Genomic DNA, 22,706 nt, shown 5'->3' with positions numbered 1-22,706 from the left:
GATAACTCTGGAGGGCTGACAACCTTAGCACTGAGCTAGCGGTGGGCAGAGATGAGAGGCCTGCCCATAACGTGCTTATTCAGCCTGATGTTCTTGCGCTGGTCCCTCAGAATCTCTTATTCTCCCTCCTCGGCCAGAGGAACAGGTGAAAACCGGAGAGACCTCTTTGCTTCCCACATCCCACTCTCCGAGATTAAACTTTAAAAAGCACTTAAATTAAAACAGAAAATGCTGGAAAATCTCAGCTGGTCAGGCAGCATTTGTGGAGAAACAGAGTTAGAATTTCATATTCTTATGACTTCCTCAGAGCTATAGGGGGCCTCCTTAGCTTCCATAGCGCTGGCCCCATTGATGCTACAGTGCTGAATTTCTAATGCATAGTCTTTATCTATTGAATAGACGAGTGATCTAATGGCCAGTTACTTGTAACAACCTCAAACTGTACATTTCGAATCAGCAAGCACTTGTTGCTGAGTGACAGAGCTGAACTGCCTTTGTAAAGCTCTGTTCATTATTTCATGGCCTGAATTTTACCCTTGGGGGATGGGCACGATCGGTGGGCCCGCGACCAGTCGGGAAATGGGCTGCCACTCGCGATTGGTTCCCGACTGCAACTTCGTGCTGGCTGGCCAAATAAGATGTGCCCAGCGTGAGATGTGTCCTCTCAATGGTCGGGAAGGGGCGGGCAAGGGCGGGGATGGGGGCAGGGGCCTGTTGGGCGCTAGGTCCAATGGCGACCCAGCGGGCAGTTTAAAAACGGCACAGGCAGCTCCTTGAAGGCTGCCAGGGAAGAACATAATTTCATGCTGAAGACCAAAGTTATGGCCTCTGAGCTAGGTGCCTGTCCATCAATGGTGAACAGGGAGGTCCAGAGCGACCTCACGTTGGCGCACGAGGTGCCTGTCGTCTCTGCAGCTCTTCTCAGGGCGCTCTGCATGATGGCAGCAGCTCCTCCGCCTCTCTGCCAGTGACCATGACCAGATTCATCCTCTGTGTGGCCTGTGAAGCTGTGTCAAGATCCCCTTCCTCCAGTGTCAGATTGTGGAGAGTGCAGCATGCAACCACTATCAGTGACACCCGCTCTGGGGGGTATTGTAATGCTCCCCCTGAACGGTCCAGGCATTGAAAGTGCATCTTCAGAAGACCTATGGTCCTCTCTATTACCGCCCTTGTGGAGCCATGATTCATATTGTAACGCTGCTCTGCCTCTGTTCTTGAGCGGCGGAGAGGCATCATGAGACATCTTTTCAATGGGTAGCCCTTGTCACCCAGCAGTCATGGCGGCGGCGATGGCATAGTGGTATTGTAATTGACTAGTAATCCAGAGACCCAGGGTAATGCTCTGAGGACCCAAGTTTGAATCCCACTGTGACAGATGGTGAAATTGAATTCAATAAAAATCTGGAATTAAAAAAGTTTGATAATGACCATGAAACATTGCCAATTGCTGTAAAAATCCATCCGGTTCACTAATGTCCTTTAAGAAGGACATCTGGCCTGGCCTACATGTGACAGCAATGTGGTTGACTCTTAAATGCCCTCTGAACAAGGGCAATTAGGGATGGGCAATAAATGCTGGCCTAGCCAGTGATGCCCACATTCAATGAATAAAAAAAAATGCCATCCATCCAGCCGGGCTGGAGCACTCAAGAGCCTCGGCATCTGGGAGAGCCTCAGGCTTAACAAGTGATGGGAGCTGCCTGGGTATGTGGCACAGACTTGTAGACTCTACATCCTGTGATCACACACTATCTGCACGTTCATGGAGTGGAAGCACTTCCTGTTGACGAAGGCACCAGGCTCACCTGCTGGCGCCTTGATGGCCACATGTGTGCAGTCTATAGCACCCTGGACGTGGGGGAAGCCAGCAATGGCTGCGAAGCCTCTGGCTCACTATGTCTGGCTGGCCTCGACTGTACGGTAATGAATGAAAGTCAATACCAGCCTCAACAGAGCATCTGTCACCAGCTTGATGCAGCTGTGGACAGCTGATTGGGAGACTCCACACAGATTCCCCCACTGAGCCCTGGAAAGAGCCGGAGGTATAGAAGTTGAGGGCCACTGTGACCTTCAGAGCCACTGGCATGGGGTCGGAGCTGATCTCAGGCCCAATCATCTGACAGATGGATGTCACAGAATCCCTTGAGAGTTGGAGCCTCCTTCAGCACTGCACCTCAGACATATTGAGGTAGCTGCATCTCCGCCTGTAAACCCTGGCAGCAGGATAGTGGCATCTTCTGCAGCCCCTTCCACCTTGGACTTCCTGCTGGCCCTGTGCCCCTTGTGTCTGCGCCTCTCCTACCACAGGTCCCTCCCCTGGAAGCTGTGTAGGGACACCTGGCCTCCTCTCCCTTCTGCCCCTCTCTTCCTCCTCAGAGGAGGTGCCCCCAATGGAGACCACAATCCCCATTACCAGGGTAACAGAAGGCTGTCAGATACCAGGAAGGGTCCACATGGTCTGAATCCTCCGGGGTCCTTGGAGACAGTAATAAATCCTGAAATGAAGCCTGAAAATGTTAAGAATGAAGCTCAGAATAGAGATGAAGCTGTCAAGTTCAAATATGCAACCAGCAGAAAACTATCTCCTAAACTCCTCACTAGTCACATTGCCAATGCTGCTGACCCTTTTTTATTCCAACCGTGGATGAGGTTTTGCAAAATGTGGGCAGCCTGCCTGCCCGTTTTGCCCGTGGGACGAGTGTGAAATCGCATGGGCAACATAAATTCGCGATTGATTGGGTTTTCAATGGCCTTAAGTAGCCTTTTAATTGATGGTGGATGCGGCTCCGACACCCACACGTGCCCACCGACCTGGAGATTGTGTACGTGTGGGATGACATTGGGACGCTCGCCCCCTGTCTTCTCGCGCTGTTTTACACCCGATCAGGTTAGGCACACGCCAGCCTGCGAGGTGTAACATTCTGCCCCATAAACGTAGTAATTGAAGGTGGAGACTTTCCTACTGCCCATCAGGGGTCATTGTTCTTGGAGGCTCCGACCAATCAGCCCTAAGTGTGGGTAACCCAGGGAAGTTCTAGTCGAAGACCCTGGTTCAAGCATGTAGCTTCTGAAAATCTCTCTGTAATAAAGTTATCTGGTGCTTTCTGTTTTAATTTCAAATTTCCAGCATCCACAGTATTTTGCTTTTATCTTAGTTTTTAAAAAGTACCATTCACCCACTCTGAATCACAATGTTCCAGGTTCAAGTCTTGAGTTCTGTCGAAGGGTCATGAGGACTCGAAACGTCAACTCTTTTCTTCTCCGCCGATGCTGCCAGACTTGCTGAGTTTTTCCAGGTAATTCTGTTTTTGTTTTTGTTACTAGACTAATACCTGGAATGGGTGGGTTGTCTTATGAGGAAAGGTTGGACAGACTAGGCTTGTATCCACTGGAGTTTAGAAGAGTAAGAGGTGATTTGATTGAAGCATATAAGATCCTGAGGGGTCTTGACAGGGTGGATGTGGAGAGGATGTTTCCTCTTGTGGGAGAATCTAGAACCAGGGATCACTGTTTAAAAATAAGGGGTTGCCCATTTAAAATGGAGATGAGGAGCAATTTTTTCTCTCTGAGGGTTGTGAGTCTTTGGAACTCTCTTCCTCAAAAGGCAGTGGAAGCAGAGTCTTTGAATATTTTTAAGGCAGATCTAGATAGATTGTTGATTAACAAGGGGGTGAAAGGTTATCGGAGTAGGTGGGAATGTGAGGTTGAGGTTACAATCAGATCAGCCAAGATCTTATTGAACGGTGCAGCAGGCTCGAGGGGCCGAGTGGCCATTTCCTGCTCCTAATTCGTATATTCGTATGTTAGTATACTCAAATGTTCATAATTGTGCAACCTTTTTGTTATTTTGTACTTTTTCTTTATTTTGCTGATTGTCTATAACGAGTTATGATCACTTGTTTTATTTTTATCGCTATCACTATTCGGCACCTGAGGCCATAGTGATTTTCCAATAAACCAATTCTTTATGTATAAAAACTTAAATTATAGCTATCAAAGCTTTGTGATAAAGTGTAAAATCGCCTTACTCTTTGAGCTGCTCTGAGTCCCTTCCAGGATGAAGGCTGTGGCAAACAGGAATGGATTTTTGCCCCCACTCACACACTTGGACATTGTTTTTCACTGGGCACCACTGAGGAACACATGTCCCTGCATAAAACCCCAGCCAATCACTATCATTGCATGCAGCAGAGTGATGATACAGTGGATAATGATGTCTAACCTCAGCAGGACCAGATTCCCAAGGGTATTCTAATGGGGACCTGGGGTTTGGCCTTACCCGTTGATTTTCTTCACTTGGCTGCTCAGAGGCTATTAAATGCAGATCATTGTGATAAACCTGGATAAATTCAACCGAGTGAAAATGAACTCAAAATAGTCCAGTGCAGGGCACCATGTCGGATATCAGATCTTCAGAAAGCGCAGAAGAGAAAAAGCCATTCAAGTGAACTCCTTCTACAGAAATGGAAGGCTGGATATAATGGAGGAGACAGCATTCTAGGCTGCTGGCTGGAGAGCCGGCATGAGACCAGCACCACCTCTGACCAGCTAAATTGTAAGTGCCACTCAGGCATTTAACTGGACAGCAGGATGCCTTCCCCAGGATCAGGACCCAAAGGGTGGGAACCCTCCTCGCTGAGAGATGCCAGCCAATCAGAGGCCAGCAGCTCAACTGCACAGCATCGCCACTGGTATGACAGCTACCTGAGGCCTAGTATTGTGTCTGGATCCCAGGCCACAGGTGAGAAATGGCAGGAGGGAGGGTCATAAGATGGGGGTCACGGGGAAGGGTGAGTCAGCAACAAGGGCAGGGGGCTGGCTCTCAGTGGGTCCCACCCTTCCCGATGCCTTGATGGCGAGTGCCCCCGGGACCCCCTGGGAGCCCGCAAGCAACCCCACATGGCGAGACCCCATCAGCTGCTGGGTTAATGCCAGTGGTGGCAGGATGAGGCCCTTAAATAGGCATTAATTGCACACCTAAGAGCTTCAATTAGCAGGGGGTGGGTAGGCTATCCATGGGACTTAATCCAGGTAGAGGTGGGTAGGTGGCAGGGTTTACACCCTCCCACCTGATTAAATGCCCCCCTGCCACCAAACTCAGGGAATTAAAGGGCATTAAATTCCGTCCATGGTGTGAGACGTTCTATCAGGGAGTCTACCCACCCTCTGTGATTATCTGCAGGGAGACTCTGCAAAGTTCCCTCCGCTTCTCACAAATCAAACAGACCTGAAGAACATCCAACAAACTTTGCAGCTTCCTTTATTACCTCCACCACTGAAGGTGGGCAGAGGTCATGTTTTGCCCCCTGTTTGCTAGTCTGTTTGGAAACAATATTCCTCCAAAACTAATTGATGGATTTAAGCTAAACCTGGTACACAGATAAGATTTGGTACATGGAAGAACAGATTAGTTTTTGGCAAAGACGTGGATTCGGATTCTGGAATATTTTTTAAGGATCCATTAACTTAAGGAAATAGAGCGAATTGATTTATTTTCAGAATGTGGTGTGTTGTTTTATTTAGAATGTTGTTGACTCTTTTAGAATTTCGTGGATTGTCTCAGCTGCTGTGGTGGAATTTGTCACAACTGTGAAAACGTGAGCAGAGCTTTCAGAGCAGGTTGTTGGATGTGGATTAACCTGAAGCCTCCTCAGTGAGATGGTAGGTCTTAATAAAAAGTTTCTGTTTCTCAACTTTGTAACTTTGTAGTTACAGAGCATCAACCAGGCAGAGGAAAAAACCTTAAGGCAGAACTGCATATTGTAATGAGGCTGAGTTAACACAGCGTTGTGAGGTCCTGTCATGCAGTAGTAGGGTCCCTGCCTCTGAGCCAGAAGGTCCGGGTTTACGTCCCACCTCAGGATATGATGGACATGGAAGGTGCCCAAACAGGTTGAGTTTGCCTGCCAATCCTTCCAACATGCCTATAGCAGGCAATAAGAGTGGAAGGTTTGTTGTTGAGGGATGATTCTGAAACCGGAAGTGCCACATCTTATTCTAAGTGGGATCCTTACAATGATGCCAAAGCGCCTCAGAATGAACTGTCAGATGCCAAAGACATATGAGCATAGATATCAATTAGGAGCAGGAATAGGCCACTTAGCCCCTCGAGCAACATCGTGGCTGATCTGATTGTAACCTCAACTCCACATTCCCGCCTACATCCCCGATTAACCTTTCACCCCTTTGCTTATCAAGAATCCATCTAGCTCTGCCTTAAAAATATTCAAAGACTCTGCTTCCAGCGCCTTTTGAGGAAGAGAGTTCCAAAGACTCACCACCCTCTGAGAGAAAAAAATCTCTCACCTGACTTAAATGGACAACTCCTTATTTTTAAACAGTGAGCCCTAGTTCCAAATTCTCCCACAAGAGGAAACATCCTCTCCACATCCACCCTGTCAAGACACCTCAGGATCTTATATGTTTCAGTCAAGAGGTGAGACAATTAGGCTTGTTGAGATGGTGGATGTGGTGAGATAACCTACTAGCACTATAGCCTAAGCTCACACCTGATCCACATAGGGGCTCATAACTGTCCCATTAAAAGACAACACTTCAGGATTTTCGTGGGGTTGGGGGTGGTTGAGGGGGGGTGGGGTGGGATTTTGAGGAACAGAGAAACTAGTGATGAAAAACATAGAAAATGTAACACCCTTCCCCATCCCCCACCCTCAGTCTCTCCTCGCTAAATAAACTCATGTTTACAGGACACTGGACTTGAATTCGGTAAGAGATTTGAAACCTAGCAGCAAACTATCATGTGGTGAACTTTTTATTCAAAAAACGTTTTCTGAAGAGATAATAATGACTTCCTTCCAAAAGATTCTCTAAAATGAAAACCTCAATTACTATAGCAGTACCAAAAATGTCAAGTTAATGATGGCAATTTGTTGCAGTTTTATCTGAGTGTTTTGATTGGAAAGGTTCCAGAATAATAGGATACACTTCAAATGGCCTGATTACATGACCAGTTGATAGATTAGCTGTTGCCACTGTCAGAACTAGGTCCATTAAGCTTCATTCTAAGTGTGCATTGTAACTTTTGTAACCTCTTCACTTAAACATAAGCGATTCTTAGGCACTTCACACAGCATCCAGGGAACTGGCTTTGTAAATCATTCTGAACATTACAATCATCTTTTAAATGTGGCAAAATTGTAGAGTTTTTGACAACCTGTGTCTCTGATCCAAGGCTGGATGAATTCCTATTGTAAATTGTTAAAGGTGTAAACTAAGGGTTTTGCTTTAAAAACAAGGTATCATTCCACACCTGCGTGTAATCATCATGAACATGACTTCAGTGGAACTTCAATGAAAACTGAAAGAAAGACTTGCATTTATATAGTGCCTTTCATGGCGAGCAGATGATTCAATGCTTTACAGCCAATGAAGTACTGTTGAAGTACAGCCCTTGTTAGAATGTAGGAAACAGCAGCCAATTTGCACACAACAAGCTCCCACAAACATCAATATGACTTCAATTCAAGGAAAACACAAGAGAAATGTTGAATGGATGACTGGCCTAACATTGCCTGTGGAATGCTGCAGCTTCAGCTGGATTCTATGGAGATGAAATTATAAACAGAAAATGCTGGAAAAACTCAGCAGGTCTGGCAGCATCTGTGGAGAGAGAAACAGAGTTAACATTTTGAGTCCATATGACTCTTCTTCAGAACTAGAGAGAGGCAGAAATATGATGGGGTTTTATGCTGTTGAATAAAGGGAGGAGGGGCAGGTGGTGCAGAGTAGAAGGTTAAGATAAGTTAGAGGTCAGGAGAGATTAAATGACAAAGATGTCATGGAACACAAGACAAGGGGAGTGGGAATGATAGTATTAAAGACTAAAGCTTTGATCCGGAGTAGATGTGAATAGCAGAATAAAGGTTAGTGCTGTCTGAAAGCAAAAACATGAGAACAAGATACAGACTGACACTGGGCACTTGGAGGGGGGGGGGGCGGTGGGCGAGGGGTGGGGGGGGCGGCGGCGGTGGTGGGGGTGGGGGAGGTGGTGGGGGCGGGGCGGGAGTATTAAAATGGTGGGCAGAGTCCATGGTCTGAATTTGTTGAACTCAATGTTAAGTCCAGAAGGCTGTAAAGAGCCAAATCGGAAGATGAGGTGCTGTTCCTCACACTTACTTTGGGCTTCACTCGAATTTCTATGGAGATGATCTTTATAAGAAAAGCAGACTTTAAAGAGAGGACAGTTAAAAAATGGCACATATATTGGGGTAATAAGTATTATAAATGTTACCATTGACCGGAAATGCTGCACAAGTGCCGGGCAATAACCATTTCCAACAAGAGGGAATCTTACCATCGCCCCTTAACTTTCAATGGCATTACCATCACTGAATCCCTACCATCAACATCCTGCAGGTTACCATTAACCAGAAACTGAACTGGACTAGCCATATAAATACTGTAGCTACAAGAGCAGGTCAGAGGTTAGGAATCATGTAGTGAGTAACTCACCTCCTGACTCCTCAAAACGTGTCCACCATCTACAAGCCACATCAGGAGTGTGATGGAACACTCTCCATTTGCCTGGATGAGTGCAGCTCCAATAACACTCAAGAAGCTCGACACTATTGAGGACAAAGCAACCCGTTTGATTAGCACCCCATTCACTCAGAAACGTTCACTCCCTCCACCACCAATGCACAGTGGCAGCAATGTGTACCTTCTACAAGATGCACTGCAGGAATTCATCAAGGCCCCTTAGACAGCACCTTCAAAACCCACAACATCTGTCACCTAGAAGGACAAGGGCAGCAGATACATGGGAACACCACCACCTCCAAGTTACTCACCATCCTGACTTGGAAATATATCGCCCTTCCTTCCCTTTCGCTGGGTCAAAATCCTTAACAGCACTGTGGGTGTACCTACACCACATGAACTGCAGCAGTTCAAGATGGCAGCTCACCATCACCATCTCAAGGGCAACTAGGGATGGATAATAAATGCAGGCCCAGCCAGCGAAGCCCACATCCCGTGAATGGAGAAATTTTTAAAAAGTAGTGTACACTGAAATCTCCTAAATTCTCCTCCAACGTCTTATCATCAATTTCTAAAGCTATTTGAATCAATCTTGTGGCCAATGTTTGAATGGTTAAATAGCACTCACCTTGTCAAGAAAACAAACATACCTTTAAAGACAATTTGCTAAACAGTAAACTGTAGTTTTAAATTTTACTGCTACACTAACCTGCACAGACTGGTCTCTCTCCGCTCCAGGTGCCGTTATGTTGACAAAAGCTGAATTGGTCTCCGTGGACCAAACTATAACCTGGAATACAGGCATACTGCACATAATATTTGTATTGCCAAGCTGATGGTCTGACCAAGTTGTGAAAGTACAATATCCCGTGATCTAGTACTGGCGGAGAGGGACACACAATTGGTCTTTGTAGATTAACTCGTGCTGCATCTGTCTCATCCACCACACTCATTTCGACCAGGTCATTCTGCAGGACAGGCTCAGTTAGAGTAGGACCATATGCACCTGATGGAGTCTCAGTGACTTTGCTTAATCTGTTAGTTGACAAATTTTCATTTTGTGTGGTTTGATTGCCCCATTTCTGGATGATTGCACTGTCAATTGAAACTAATGGGTCCTTTTGAGATCTAGCTCTTCCATTTGCTGTTGTAAATTCAGATGTGATTGATTTTGCTTGGTCCAAATCCACCTGAGCTCCCCTTGGTGAGTTAGTAAACTGGATATTATTTGGTCTATTTATTTTTTGCTCCTGATCAGAAGTGACTAATAGTGACAATATCTGACCTGTGGACATGAGCTCTTCCATTCTCTGAACATCCACCTGACTGTGGCTCTTTACCTTGGTCTCTGGACCAGGGAGTATTGTATTGGGGACATTTTTGGTTGTGTTTGGGTCAACAGGTGTACTTGTTTGAGAGCGTGGAGATTCAGGACTTTGTGACATTGCAACGGTTGTTCTGGTGATAGATTTGTGCCAAGCGTTTGGACCTGGCAGGGTTAGGTTTCCATAGTTTTCTCTTGTTGTGGGTAACACAGTTCCATGAACTGACCGAGCAGGGATGGAGTTGGTAGACGAAGATATTTCTGTAATGACATTTGGATCATCCTCTTTAAATTGTGGGCCGATGTAATCTGCAGGAGAAGGGGTGGCTTTGGCTGGGTTTATTGATGTCGAAGCATATTTACCAGTGTTGTCATGAGGAAACTCTGAACTTGGAAATGGTAATGAGCTCATTACGTCTTCATCCAATGACAATGCAGGTTTTGAGCTAATAGCGTCTGTTGTGACTATCTGGGCAGTCCCATCAGGTGTTCTCAGTTGTTTTGAATCATAATTCAGTAATATCTGTTTCTTCTGAGGTTCTCTTCTAGTTGCTCTGATGTCTTCTTTTTCACTTCTGGTGCTGTCTCCTTCAATGATCTGACCCTCTGCTCTTCTAAACCATCCATATGGTTTGGATGTGATTGGAGCTGAATAGGGAGCTCTTTGAGTCACTGCGAAAGGATGAGACCTGGTATTAGATACAGGAGCAGCTGTTTTAAAATCAGCAAGTGATGATTTGGTGTCCATTCCACAGATATTGGGGCTGATTGAAACATTCTCACTGAGTTTGTTTGGAATAGAGTTGATGGTTTGGGTCGTTGGTAAGATGGCACTAAAGGTAAAGATGATGGTAAGGATGGGTTTATTACTATGAACAATTCTGATTGGAATAATGATTTTGAGGAGCTGTATTTAGAAGACAGAGTGTGTGCTGATGAAGATGAAGGTGGCAGTAATAATGCCCATGTGGTTGTAGAGGAAGGTTCCGGCTTTATAGAATAGAATCACAACAGCACAGAAGAAAGCCATTCATGTCTATGCTGGTTCTCCAGAGGAACAATTTACATAATGACCCACCCCTGCCTTCTCCCCACATCTCTGAATGTTCCTTCTTTTTAGATATTTAGAAAAATATTTATTACAGATTTATTTTAATGTTACATTTTTAATATATATTTTATTGTGTTTCATGATAGATTTATTATAGATGCTGAAGGTTTTGAACGTGGTAATGAGAAGGGAGTTAGCTGAGCAACTAATACAGAAAGCAATGGGAAAAATGATGATGGTATAATTGTTCCTGTCAGTGGTGTATAGGTAAATGTAGAGGTGGAGATTCTGCTGATGTTGATACCAATGAAGATACTGCTATTGATTGAATTCTTATTTGGCCATATTGACCTTTTAATGATCTTTTCTTTAAGAAGTTGGACAAGTTGATTTAAAGTTAAATATTGTGCAATTGTCACTGATTTTGTAATTGCAGCAATGTGAAGGAACATGTTTCACAATTGCGGCTCTATAACGATTACCCTATTGAACTTTAAATAGTTTACCTGCTAGCTTCTTCAGGGATAATGGTTTATTCATGTTTGGCAATATATTTGATGTAACAATCTCCTATCTGGACCTCATCATATCTGATTCTTAAACAAAAACAGATCCATAAACCAGAGCAATGTTTTTGGTATTTTGCTACAAAAATGCTAATAGTACAAGGAAACCATGAATGTTGTCAGGGCAGCCATAATGAAACCCTGTAATTTGCAACATGGGAAGTGGGATCACTCATCTAATCCCCAACGCGTTCAGTAGAAAGGGCGGGAACCAAACAGTGGTAAGGAAATTTGTGAGAATCTAAGTAGCTCCCCATTTTGACAGCAGGGCCACAGTGTAGGTTGGTGAGGGCTATCATCAACTTCAATGATGTTGAAGCTTTGTTTTGTCAGTGGTTGTCAGATCTCGGACAAAGCAGCACACCCCAAACTCAACACCAGTGAAGAACAACAGGCTCTTCACTGAGTGGACTCATTATTCCATATGTCTTATGTAACATATAGGCTCAAATCCCAAAAGAAATACTATTAATACATTTTAAAGTACTGTAAATTTAGGATTAAACATAAAACTACTAGAGAGCACCCTCTAAGTTAGTGAAATAGTTCTCTGGTAGTTTGCCAAAGTGTCCAGCGCTTTATGTGCCAGGTTAGAAAGTGGATGAGCAGGCGAGATAGTCATGATATGGATGATGTCACTAGGCTAGTAATTCAGAGGCCCAGGCTAATGCTGTGGAGACATGGGTTCAAATCCCACCACAGCAGCTGGTGGAATTTAAATTCAATTAATAAATCTGAACTATAAAGCTAGTCTCAGTAATAAGTAACCATTTCAGTTCTGAAGAAGAATCATTTTGAACTAGAAATGTTAACTCAATAGGTCTGGTGGCACCTATGGGGAGAAAAACAAAGTTAACATTTCCAGTACAATATGACTCTTCTTCAGAGTTTTTTCCAGCAGTTTCTGTTTTTATTCATGAAACTATTATCGATTGTTGTAAAAATCCACTTGGTTCACTAATGACCTTTCGGGAAGGAAATCTGTTCACAACGGGCAAGGTACAGACCGTACCCAACCAGCCCGTGCTTGCAAAACTCAAAACACACTGTCCAACATTAGATGTGATTGGACAATCTGTGCTTGGACAACATTGGCTAAATAATGCTTAATGTGCTAAGAATTACGCTGACAACCATATTCTACCAGTTTCAACAAAGACGGGTTGGGAGCCAATGACCAATCAGCTCTCAGGAGATGGTTTCATCACTGAAAGCTTTTAAGGAGGCTGCGTGTTTCTATTGTAACAGGGTTTCTATTTTTTCCCCGTGTTGGTCAGATTTCCCTGGATTTGGAAAACCCGGCAGGTAAAAGGAGGCAAGATATATATTTGTCATGTTTCAGTCCTCCCACTTGTGTCATTTGCTACATCCATTCCTTATGAGGCTGATACTGAATATAATTGTGCAAGCTTCATGTAACAATCACCAGGACCACATTACTCTGCATTTACATCTCACCTTTGCAGATTGGCTTGGTGCCATTCCAATTATTGCCATCGCAATAAAGCATCGGTGATCCAAGCAGTCTGAACCCAGAATCACATCCAAACTGGATAACTGAGCTACCTTCATGCACAGTGCGGCTTCCATGGAGAATACTCCCAACATCTGGGCATCCAGGTGCTGCGATGGGACAAATAGGAACACGCTTATCAATTAAACAATCAATCAGTTTGAAAGATATAGCTTAGGATATTGGCTGGGTGTCACAAACCTAACCCCTCAGGTGAAAGGACTAAATGGCAAGGAGAGATTGGAGAAACGTGAGAGTTGGAGCTTTCAAAGGAGATGCCTGAGAAGGGGTTTTAAGGAGTTTGTAAGTTTGTATTCATATCGAAAATATAAAATTCAAATGAGTTCAAATTCAAGCACGGCAAATTACTTTAAATTAATTAAGGGCAAATTGAAGCCTGCTGTCAGAAATTTGTCACTCACGTGGAATATCCATGGATTTATTTAAAAAACAGCTGTGATTTTGGAATGATTGTGTTTTGGGTGTGTTATCATTTTTACATTGAAATACTCCACACACCAGAACCTTCCTGAGGCCAGACTGCACTTTAAAAAGCCGATTCCACAATAATTCAACCCATACACTAACTGAGTTCAACCATTCATCACTGATTATCCAAAGTGTGTAATATTCATGTGATCTTACGGTCATATAGTAAGATTCATAATCTAACAAACTGAGCCTGAATTTAATAGTTACTAACCATGGGAAGTACCAGAAGATAATCTACCTTGGCTGTGTTTGGCAGAATTCTTTTTTTGGGGCACCCCATGAACATAAACTGAGAACTGTCTCCATATCTATAAGACCTGGAAGGTATAGTCTACCTGGCTGTTACATTTCCCATTAGGCTGTACGATAGTTAATGAATAAAACCAAAACATTGCTATGATAGCTAATTAGTCTACTAGTGCCTGAAGTCGATTATAATTCTAGAGTTCACCCCGGTGCGTAGGGGGAGGGAGGAGGACCTGCTCCTGGGCCTGGCCAAGGTGGCCATCAACAGGCAGCAGGCAGTTGAGGGGGTCGTTCGAACCAATTGTCAGCCCCTCTACTGCGGCTATATTTGTGGCCAGGTGGCATGGAGAGGGAGCATGCGGTATCCACTGGTACGCCAGAGGCCTCACGTGATTAGTGGGCACCCTGGAGGCTGGAGTGCATCATCATCCCTGGAAACAACATTTAGATTTGATTTTGCAAGCTTCCTTTCATGTTCTTGTTTTAGTTATAGTGCTGCATAACTTGCTGTCACTCTTCATTGATTTTTAGTTTAGATTGTTGATTTTATTTTGCATAAAAGAGTCTATAATTCTAGAATTAATTGGATGTAGCTGCTTTATTTCAGAATTCACTAGTCTCTGCATTAAACATACAAAATAAAGCAAGCCTGAATTTTGATTATCTTTTCATTCTAAATCTTGTTTCCTTTTAGACTGGTATTTCATATTGAATCGGCCTTGGATGTACATCTTCCTCTTCTGTGTCTAGCTTTGTGATCTTGTGACGTGTGTGTATTGGGAAAGATTCACTTTGTCATAGCTAGTCTAGTCTGTACCATAGCTTATATTGTAATATTTACAGAATTAGAGAAGATTTACAGAATGGTTACAGCACAGAAGGAGGCCATTCGGCCCATTGTGTCTGCACCAGCTTTCCGAATGAGCAACTCACTTAGTGCTACTCCCCCGCCTACTCCCTGTGCCCCTGCACATTCTTCCTTTTCAGATAATGATCCAATTCCCTCTAGGAAGCCTTGATTGAACCTGCCTCCACCACACTCTCAGTGAATTCTGGTTCCTATCCACTCGCTATTTGAGAAAAGTTTCTCGTTAAGTCTCCATTGCTTCTTTTACCAATCATCTTAAATCTGTATCCTCTGGTTCTCGTTCCTCCCACCAATGGGAACAGCTTCCCAAATCTATCTTATAATATGAAATGTGTATTGCTAATTTGCTAAATTTCACAATATTTCTTTACAGAGACTCATGAAAACTTGTTTGCCATTGAACGGAGTGGTTGCGATGAAATGTTTAAGTATATGTTTTTGTAGAGAGAAGTGACCTTCACTTACCAACACATACAGGAGGAGCTCTAGTCCATCGGCCAGACACGCAGCTACTGGTCGGATAACCATAACGTTTAAACCCAGGTTGGCAAAAGAATGTCACATAAATCCCACCATAGCGGAAAAAAAGATGGCCATTAGATAACTTGCGCAATCCTGGACAACTGCTTAGGGCCAGACCTAGGAGAACCAATTTATTTATCAAGCATACACTTCTGGTAGAGCACAGGAGTCCCAACCAAAGCAGCTGAGCTTCAACAGCAGGTACGGCCATTCAACCCCCTCTCCTCTCAAACGGTCAGTTGTCAGCCTGGTTGTTAGGTTGTCTTATAGACAGGAAAAGCTTCATTTTATGGCAGGCTATGAGGTGGCCTGTGGATTTGCATCAAAACCATAACATTGCCCAGCTAAGTAAGGAAGTCAGTGGGGATCTAGGGTAAGTTAATTAATCTGGGTAAAAGTCTTTGCCATCTACAGTACATGATATCACCATCTTTTTTAAAAAATCAAACCATTATACACGTTTGTGTTTGCAATTAAAATCCTTTATTTTCCCACATTCAATTCCACAATTTGTTGTCTATTTTATGTTTCAGGATATTTTTAAATATAAACAGGTGGAAAAAAAATCAAAACTCCAATTCATACCTGGGAATCGGAGAGAACTGAACTCACTCAGAAAGAGAAAGAAAGAACTAACTTGCATTTATATAGCACCCCGGGATCTCCCAACAGTTCCTTGTCATCAATGAAGTTCTTTTGAAGTGGAGTCACTGTTGTATTATAGCCAACATGGTAGGTGATTTGTGCACAGCAAACCCACAAACAGCAATATGATAATGACCAGATAATCTAATTTAATGATGTAGATTGATGGATAAACATTGGTCAGGATACTAGGGGGCTGGTGAAGGGGGGTAGGCGAGGAGGTGGGGGGGGGGCAGGGCGTAAGTCCTGTGTTAGGAACATGAAATTAAAGTTGGGTTCACATCAATTATACATTGTTTTCCAATTGGCTCCATTCCTCATCTCACAAATTTTTCCTGTTGTTTGCATACTGTCAACACTCCCCTTTCACTTCAATGCTCAGCTCCAGTGCTTTGATGAAATATATCGCCAGCCTCTATAACAGACTCCCTACTCCCTCTGACGAAGTATACAGAGTACACAGTCTTCCATCAACGTCAATGTTCCCCGTATTCTGAAAAATTCTCTCTAACATTAACCTAACCAGAGCGGGACAGGAAGGGACAGAGCGTATAAACACATGACTTTAAAAAGAAGGGGTATCCCATTTCAGACAGAGATGAGGAGGAATTTCTGTCCTGGAAATATAATGCTTGGAAAAGCACACTGAACACACAAAGATTTCAGCTCAGTGGCTCCTTATTCCACTGCAATATTAATGTATTAATTACATTAGGAAACAACTACCTTTAAGGAGACAAATTTGCTACAGTAGCTGAAGCTTGCTTGCCGACTCAAAATAAGAAGCCAGTGCGGCTGAGAGCTCAGCTTCAAACCAGCCCAGCAGCTGGGAGCGGACTAACTGTTCCTCCAATGCCCGCAGCGTGAAGCTCCACCCCCTCCTCAAGCCCCCTAAAAGCCACCTACGACTCCAAAGACCTCCAGCACAGAAAAGCCGGGCTCTCGAACACCAACATCCAGCGGGGCCGCAGTGGAGCCAGCTGACAGGCACCTTGGCGACCGTGGGGCTCAGCACTGAGGCGGACATTCCCAAACCAACCCATGTCGAAACACCCCACAGACATCAGGCTGAATCCAGGGAGGCAGCCCAGCTGTCCACCACACACTGCCCTGCTGACCCAGCAAAAATACATAACAAACACTTACTGTTTACTAAGCAGCGCTATAATTATCATGTTTGAATGAGCCAGGATATCTAAAACATTCAAATTAACATTAGTGACATCTTCTCCTACAGTAATCACAGACCTGGACAAATGGTCAATGGGGGGGGGGGGGGGGAGGGGGGCGTCAGGGACACCTCCAGTGTCCAGAGCGACCATGTGCGCAGGAAGTGTCTCCAGCTGCAGCTCCTGGAAACCCATGTTTTGGAGCTGGAGTTGCACCTGGAGTCACTGTGAAGCATCCACAAGGATGAGATCTTCCTGGTTAGCACGTATATTGAGGTGGTCACGCCACAGGTAAAGAACGCACAGGCAGAAAGGGAATGGGTGACTGCCAGACAGAGTAAAAGCACTAGGCAGGTAGTGCAGGAGTCCCCTGGGTCCATCTCCCTAACAGATTTTCCATTTTGGATACTTCTGGGGGAGATGGTTTCTCAGGGAATGCAGCAAGAGTTGTAGGAAGGAGGGATTTAGATGCCTGACACTGGGACCAATTCTGGGGAAGATGGGACGTGTACAAGCTGGACAGGTTGCACCCCAGTAGGACTGGGACCAATATCCTCACAAGGGTATTCGCTAATACTGTGGGGGAGGGTTTAAACTAGAGTGGCAGGGAGATGGAAACCCAAGTGTGGAGACACAAGAGAGGGAAACAAAGCTGGAAATGAAAGACAGAAAAATAAAAAGCAAAAGTGGAAGGTAGAGGAAATGGGCTAGCGAATAGGGCCAAAAAAAATGTGTAAAAAGACAAGTCTAAAGACACTTGTCTTTAGGTTTACCAGGATGCTGCCTGGTCTGGAGGTAATTAGCAATGAGGAGAGGTTGGAGAAACTCGGATTGTTCTCGCTAGAGCGACGGAGATTGAGGGGCGACTTGATAGAAGTTTACAAAATTATGAGTGGCATGGACAGAGTAGATAGTCAGAAGCTTTTTCCCAGGGTGGAAGAGTCAATTACTAGGGGACATAGATTTAAGGTGAGAGGAGAAAACTTTAGAGGAGATGTGCGGGGCAAGTTTTTTTATGCAGAGCACCTGGAGTCACTGTGAAGCATCCACAAGGATGAGATCTTCCTGGTTAGCACGTATATTGAGGTGGTCACGCCACAGGTAAAGAATGCACAGGCAGAAAGGGAATGGAGCATGGAGCATTCACAATAAGGTGGATGAATTAGCAGTGCAAATAGATGTAAATGGTTATGATATGATTACGATTATGGAGCCATGGCTGCAGGGTGAACAAGGCTGGGAACTGAATATCCAAGGGTACTCAATATTTAGGATGGACAGACAGAAAGGAAAAGGAGGTAGCATAGTATTGTTAGTTAAGGATGAAAACAATGCGATAGTGAGAGATATTGGCTCAGAAAATCTCGATATAGAATCAGTCTGGATGGAACTAAAAAGCAACAAGGGGCAGAAAACATTAATGTGCGTTGGCTATAGGCCTTCAAACAGTAGTGGTAAGGTAGGCGATGGTATTAAACAGGAAATTAATGAAGCATGTAACAAGGGTGCTACAATAATCATGGGTGACTTTAGAACAAAGAACAAAGAAAAGTACAGCACAGGAACAGGCCCTTTGGCCCTCTAAGCCTGCGCCGATCATATTGCCCGTCAACTAAAACATTTTGCACTTCCGGGGTCCGTATCCATCTATTCCCATCCTATTCGTGTATTTGTCAAGCTGCCTCTTAAACACCACTATCGAACCTGCTTCCACCACCTCCTCTGGCAGCGAATTCTAGACACTCACTACCCTCTGCATAAAAAAACTTGCCCCGCACATCTCCTCTAAAGTTTTCTCCTCTCACCTTAAATCTATGTCCCCTAGTAATTGACTCTTCCACCCTGGGAAAAAGCTTCTGACTATCTACTCTGTCCATGCCACTCATAATTTTGTAAACTTCTATCAAGTCGCCCCTCAATCTCCGTCGCTCTAGCGAGAACAATCCGAGTTTCTCCAACCTCTCCTCATTGCTAATTACCTCCAGACCAGGCAGCATCCTGGTAAACCTCCTCTGCATCCTCTCCAATGCCTCCATATCCTTCTGGTAATGTGGCCACCAGAATTACACATAATATTCCAAGTGTGGCCTAACCAAGGTTCTAAACAGCTGCAGCATGACTTCCCAGCTTTTATATTCAATACCCCTGCCAATGAAGTTAAGCATTTCATATGCCTTCCTGACTACCTTATCCACCTGCGTTGCCACTTTCAGTGACCTGTGGACCTGTACACCCAGATCCCTCTGCCTGTTGATACACTTAAGGGTTCTGCCATTTACTGTATAATTCCTGCCTGTATTAGACCTTCCAAAATGCATTACCTCGCATTTGTCCGGATTAAACTCCATCTGCCATTTCTCCACCCAAGTCTCCAACCGATCTATATCCCGTTGTATCCTTTGACAATCCTCTTCACTAACTGCAACTCCTTCAACCTTAGTGTCATCTGAAAACTTACTAATTAGCCCAGTTACATTTTCCTCCAAATCATTTATGTATACCACAAACAGCAAAGGTCCCAGCACTGATCCCTGCGGAACACCATTCGTCACAGCTCTCCATTCAGAAAAGCACCCTTCCACTGAAACCCTCTGTCTTCTATGACCAAGCCAATTCTGTATCCACCTTGCCAGCTCATCTCTGATCCTGTGTGACTTTACCTTCTGTACCAGTCTGCCATGAGGGACCTTGTCAAAGGCCTTACTGAAATCCATGTAGATAACATCCACTGTCCTTCCATCGTTGATCATCTTTGTCACTTCCTCGAAAAACTTGATCAAGTTAGTGAGACATGACCATCCCTTCACAAAACCATGCTGCCTCTCAGTAATACGCCCATTTGCTTCCAAATGGTAGTAAATCCTGTCACAAAGAATCTTCTCCAATAACTTCCCTACCACTGACGTAAGGCTCACCGGCCTGTAATTTCCTGGATTATCCCTGCGACCCTTCTTAAACAATGGAACAACATTGGCCATTCTCCAGTCCTCTGGGACCTCACCCATAGCCAGTGAGGATACAAAGATTTCTGTCAAGAAACATCTGCATATAGACTGGGAAAACCAAATTAGCAATAATACTGAGGTGGATGAATTCCTGGAGTGTGTGCGAGATGGTTTTTTAGACCATTAAGGAACCGACTAGGGTACAGGATATCCTAGATTTAGTATTGTGCAAGCAGAAGGGCTCACTTAATAATCTTGTGTGGGGTCCTTTAGGTAACAGTGACTATAACATGATAGAATTCTTCATTAGATTGGAAAGTGAAGTAGTCCGATCTGAAACTAGGGTCCTAAATCTTCACAAAAGAAACTACAAAGGTATGAGGTGTGAGTTGGCTCAGATAGATTGGGGATCTTTATTAAAAGGTGGATATTGCTAAACAAGTACCACTTGATAGCACTGTTGGTGACCCCTTCCATTACTTTACTGATGATCGAGAGTAGACTGATGGGGCTGTAATTGGCCGGGTCAAATTTATCCTGCTTTTTGTGTACTGGACATACCTGAGCAATTTTCCACATAGCCAGGTAGACGCCAGTGTTGTAGCTGTACTGGAACAGTTTGGCTAGGAACATGGCAAGTTCTGGAGCACAAGTCTTCAACACTGTTGCCAGAAGATTGTCAGGGCTCAGAGCCTTTGCACTATCCCGTGCCTTCAGCTGTTTCTTGATATCATGTGGCATGTATCAAATTGGCTGAAGACTGGCATCTGTGATGCTGGGGACCTCCAAAGGAGGCCAAAGCGGATCATCCACTCGGCACTTCTGGCTGAAGATTGTTGCGAAATCTTTAGCCTTATCTTTTGCATCAATATGCTGGGCTCCTCCATCATTAAGGATGGGGATATTTGTGGAGCCTCCTCCTCTAGTGAGTTGCTTAATTGTCCACCATCATTCACGACTAGGTGTGGCAGGACTGCAGATCTTAGATCTGATCCACTTGCTGCTTAGGCTGTTTGGCATGCAAGTAGGCCTGTGTTGTAGCTTCACTAGGTTGACACCTAATTTTTAGGTATGCCTGGTGCTGCTCCTGGCATGCCCTCCTGCACTTTTCATTGAACCAGGGTTGATCCCCTAGCTTGGTGATAATGGTAGAGTGGGGATATGCCAGGCCATGAGGTTACAGATTGTGTTTGAGTACAATTCTGCTGCTGCTGATGGCCCACAGCACCTCATGGATGCCCAGTCATGAGTTGCTAAATCTGTTTGAAATCTATCCCATTGAGCACAGTGGTAGTGTCACACAACACGATGGAGGGTATCCTCAACGTGAAGGCGGGACTCCGCACAGGTGGTCACTCCTATCGATACTGTCATGGACAGATGGATCTGCGGCAGGCAGGTTGGTGAGGATGAGGTCAAGTATGTTTTCCACTCTTGTTGATTCCCCCACCACTTGCTGCAGACCCAGTCTAGCAGCTATGTCATTTAGTCTACATCCCAGGATGCTAAAGGAGGTGGCCATGAAAATAGTGGATGCGTTGATTGCCATTTTCTAAAATGCTGTAGATTCTGGAACAGTCCCAGCAGATTGGAGGGTGATGAAAGTAACCCCACTATTTAAAAAAGGAGAGTGGGAGAAAACAGGGAATTACAGACTGGTTAGCCTAACATCAGTGGTAGGGAAAATGCTCGCGTCTCTTATAAAGGATGTGATAACAGGACCTGTGCTACTCGGTGGGTCAGTCATGTTGGGGGTCTATGTCATTCCTGTCTTCAGGGACTTCCTGAGCAGGAACACTCAGCCGCAGCGTAACTACATAACGTTTCTGCCTCTTCCTCAGCTACTGGAGTCAGACTCCTCACACTAAATGCACCCTCTGAATTGATGAGACACACAGGTCATTCCAGGATTCAGTGCCACTATCCAACTCTTCACCATATGACCTACTGTCAGCTGGCTCTTCAGTTCAGCTACAATATTGAGAGTGCTTCTTGCTCCCACATCACCTACAGGGCTTCTAGCATTGAGTAGCTCCCCTGTGAAGTGCCTTCTAAGGTTGCCCTCCAGTTACAGGTTAGATGACAGAAGTGTGACTGACCACACCAGTGTCAAGATGCTTGACAACTGTAGGGTTTGAGAACCCAAACATCTTGCATTTTATTTTGACCCTTATTATTCCTTTTCCTGAGGAATTCTCTTGCAGCAATTGGGAGATCAGCATCATCAGCCTTGTGGTTATGTAATGCTTTTCTTTCTCTATCTTGGACACCATCTCAAGGACATGATTTGGCCTCGTGTGATGCCCAGCTATCCAATCGTCTACTTGGCCATCACCTTCCGAATGACTGTCAAACACCAGTAGACAGTCGACTGGAAGAACTGAGACTCTCCCAAAGATCCATAGGTCCATTGAAAAGTTACAGCACAGAAGGAGGCCATTCAGCCCATCTTGTCCATGCCAGCCCCCTGACATCCAGGTGTCCTTTCTAATCCCACCTTCCTGCGCCCGGCCCATAGCCCTGCAGCTTACAGCACTTTAGGTGCAGATTCAGGTACTTTTTAAAAGAGTTTAAAGTTTCTGCCTCTACCACCAACTTGAGCAGTGAATTCCAGACACCCACTACCCTCTGTGAAAAAAAAGGTCTTCCTCATGTCCCCCCTACACCTTCTCCCACTTATCTTGAATCTATGTCCCCTGGTTCTAGAATTCTCCATCAAGGGAAACAATTTTATCCTGTCCACTCTATCTATTCCCCTCAATTTTGTACACCTCAAACAAGTCACCTGTCAGACTTCTTTGTTCTAAGGAGAATAACCCCAACCTATCGAATCTCTCCTCGTAGCTACACTTTTCTAACCCTGGCA

This window comes from Carcharodon carcharias, chromosome 18, assembly GCF_017639515.1.
Source record: "Carcharodon carcharias isolate sCarCar2 chromosome 18, sCarCar2.pri, whole genome shotgun sequence".
Lineage (NCBI taxonomy): Eukaryota > Metazoa > Chordata > Chondrichthyes > Lamniformes > Lamnidae > Carcharodon > Carcharodon carcharias.
This window is presented reverse-complemented; position numbering follows the sequence as displayed.